Source organism: Bos grunniens, chromosome 27 (genome assembly GCF_055505025.1).
Source record: "Bos grunniens cultivar Pamir isolate PY7600 chromosome 27, Bosgru_T2T1.0, whole genome shotgun sequence".
NCBI lineage: Eukaryota > Metazoa > Chordata > Mammalia > Artiodactyla > Bovidae > Bos > Bos grunniens.
The window spans coordinates 17897342-17900792 of NC_141191.1; the positions used below are offsets into that span (position 1 = coordinate 17897342).

At 43.3% G+C, this 3451-nt stretch overlaps 1 long non-coding RNA gene across 1 annotated transcript; it reads right to left on the minus strand.

Annotated features, from left to right (window-relative positions):
- Positions 1-738: 738 nt before the first annotated feature.
- On the minus strand, positions 739-3078 carry LOC147343591 (uncharacterized). The gene is made up of 2 exons (XR_015156154.1): positions 2924-3078; positions 739-1851 (listed from the first exon to the last, which is right to left on the minus strand). It is a non-coding gene; the product is annotated as an uncharacterized LOC147343591 (long non-coding RNA).
- Positions 3079-3451: the final 373 nt, after the last annotated feature.

Sequence of the window (3451 nt, forward strand, 5' to 3'; positions counted from 1 at the left end):
AGGGCGTGTGCTCCCAAGATCAACCCTCGCCCAGAAGAGAGAGGAACACCCCTGTCTACCACCAGATCCACACTCCCTAGGGGACACCAGGCGAGTTCTGGACAGGATAGCAGAGTCTACAGAGGGAAGGTAGTATTTCAGGGATGGTCCAGGACTGAGGTTAGGAAACAGAAGTTCTGGTTAATCTCTCAAATAGGTTCTTTTTATCATTCATTTTTGTTTATTTATGTATTTGGGGCTGGGTCATCATTGCTTCCTCTAGTTGTGGCGAGCAGGGGCTACTCTCTAGTTCCAGCGTGCAGGTTTCTCTTTGCAGTGGCTTCCCACAGGCTCCAGTAGTTGGGGTCCACAGGTTATTTGCCCACGGCATGCGGGATCTTCCTGGACCAGGGATTGAACCTGTGTCCCCTGCACTGGCTGGCAGATTCTCAATCACTAGCCCACCTGGGAAGTCCCTTTTTTTTTTTTTTTTTTTGCTATTGAATTGTAGTTCCTTATATATTTGAGAAATTAATTTCCAAAAGTTTCTAAAACCAGTTTTAATGTGTGGTGGTGTGGGTGAGTTCTCCCACAATCAAGCAGTCCTCTGACACAAGCTGGGTGTCCTGTAACTCAACTCAATTCTGACACTATCTACCTGGAGAGGGCGTCAGACCCCAAAGGTTGAGGGCTCAGTCCTACAAGACTGCCCCTGCCCCCCAACTTCAGACAAAATCACACCAAAGTCATCACCTGATTGGATCTGAGTTCCCAGTACCAACTCCTTGGGTTCCATTAATTTGCTAGAGTGGCTTGCAGAACTCAGAGAAATATTTTACTTACTAGATTACCTGTTTATTATAAAAGGGTATAACTCAGGAACAGGCAGATGGAAAAGATGCTCAGGGCAAGGTATGGGGAAAGGGTGTGGAGTTTCCATGCCCTCCTGGAGTTCAGCCATTCTCCCTGAATCTACAGGTGTTTGCCAACCCAGAAGCCCTCTAACCCTTGTACTTTGGGGGTTTTATGGAGGTTTCATTACATGGGCAAGATTGATTAAATCGTTGGCCACTGGTGACTGAATTCAGTGTCAGTCCCCTCCTACCCAGAATGTGGAGGTGCGACTGAAATTTCCAAACCTCTAATCACATGCTCAGCTCTGCTGGCACCCAGCCCCCATCCTTAGGTTCTTTCCACATCATCTCATTAAGTTAAAGCCAGTTGTGGTGAAAAGTGAAGACACCAAGCTTCACTTTTATGGCTCTGAGTGTTTCAGGAACTGAGATCAAGAAACCAAATATTACAACAAAAGCTGCTCCCATTGCTCTTCTCACTGAAAGAATTTCGAGGGCTTTAGCTCTGTGCCAGAAATGAACAAAGGCCATCACATATGATAAATCACAATATCACAACCCGTTATCAGATATACGGCTTACAAATGTTTTCTCCCATTCTGTAGGTTGCTCTTTACTCTTTCCATTGTATTCATTGCCGTGCAGAAGCTGTTTCGTTTGGTGTAGTCCCACTCGTCCATTTTTGCTTTTGTTGCTTGTGCTTTGCGGGTCCTATCTGTGAAATCATTGCCAATACCAAGGTCTTGAAGGGTTTCCCCTGTATTCTCGTCTAGTAGGTTTACAGTTTCAGGTCTTAAATGTTTACGTTTTTCATCCATTTGAATTGATTATTGCGTATGGTGTGAGATGAGTCCGACAGGTGTATGGATAGATGCTCAGCATCAGGGAATTGCAGATCAAAGCCACAGTGTGGTGTCATCTCACATCTGTTGAAATGGATTTTATTGAAAAAACCAAAAGACAGCACGTGTTGGTGAGGTTGTGGAGAGACTGGAACCCTTGTACACTGGTGCAGTTGCTATGGAAAATAATATGGAGATTCCTCAAAAAACTGCAAGTATCAAATGATCCTGCAATCCCACCTGTGGGTATTTATCCCGTAAAACATTAATAAACAGAGACCAGAAGAGGGCGCTGTCATACCCTTGAGGATCGCTGAGCCAAACAGGAAGAAGAAAGACTCTCTTTTCTGGCAAGGACTCAGCCAATGAAAAGTCAGGGACTCTGTTTACTACAGCTCTCCTTAATTCGCTGGGGTTTTTTTTCCTCCCTAGAAAGATGGTCTCCTTCTCTTGCTGTGTGGGAACTTGCACGTGGCTCACCCTGGTTATGGACCCCAATTGCAATTCTATGCTGATCCCAAATTAGCTCATTTTTGCTGAAGAAATATCTGGCATTTGTTTCAGGTCAGCAATCCAAAAGAGTTACTGTTCAGGATCTCAAAGAGATATTAGCAGATTCATTACATCACAACAGTCAAAGGTACAAAAGTACAAACAACCCAATTATATGTTATTATAATCTATTATTATCTAATATATGCATGCATCCATACTCAGTCACTTCAGTCCTGTCTGACTCTTTGCAACCCTATGGACTATAGCCTGTCGAGCCCCTCTGAACATGAGGTTCTCCAGGCAAGAATACTGGAATGGGTTGCCATGCCCTCCTCTAGGGGATCTTCCTGACCCAGGGATCAAACCCTCATCTCCTGTGTCTCCTGCATTGCAGGACAATTCTTTACCAGAGCAACCTGGGAAGCCCTAATCTAATGTGTGTGTGTGTGTGTGTGTGTGTGTGTAATTATTTTTTATAATATTTATAAGCCCCTTAAAGGCAGATTTATTAATATACAGCTTGGACAGTAATTAACACACTATGACATTTTGTCCATGCTATATGAGAAATTATCTTTAAAAAAAAGGAGATATTGGAACTCCCCTGGTGGTCCAATGGTTAAGACTCCAAGCTTCCAATGCAGAGCCCTCAGATTCCATCCCTGGTTGGGGAACTACGATCCCACATGCCATGTAACATTGCCAAATTAAAAACGAAATCAATAAAATATTCAAAACTGTGCTTGAACTCACCTTTCTGTGACGCCCGTCTTAATCTTCAGCTTTTCCTTGTGTGCTCATTGGCCACAGGGCTTTAAGCGACCAGGGAAAGCTTATGGCCAGTTACCATAACAACAAAGAAATGACCACTGGAGGAGTCCGAAGAGAGAGGGTCCTTGACTGTATTCCTGGAAAATTGATGAGTCAGTTCCCCAAAAGTGCTGTCGTTTTTGAAAACTGTTTAAATTTATCATATGAATTATCTCTGTGCTTTTTAAAACCAGTTTTCCTCACAGTGGCCTTTTCTTGCTGTACTTTAAAAGTCAGAACTATAAGCATCGTGTCCTTTATAATCTACTGAACTTTAAACATTTAAAGTGTTATAAGTCAAAGGTAAGAATATTTTATGCCCGTCATGCTTTGTATACCACTCCAAAATGTGTGACACTGGCATAAGGGTCATTTTGAGCTGACAGCAATTGAGAAAAAGGACAACCAGGATGAGCAATCTGCATCCCTATCCCCACCACCACCATCTGCCTGAAAGCAGAACAGAAATCC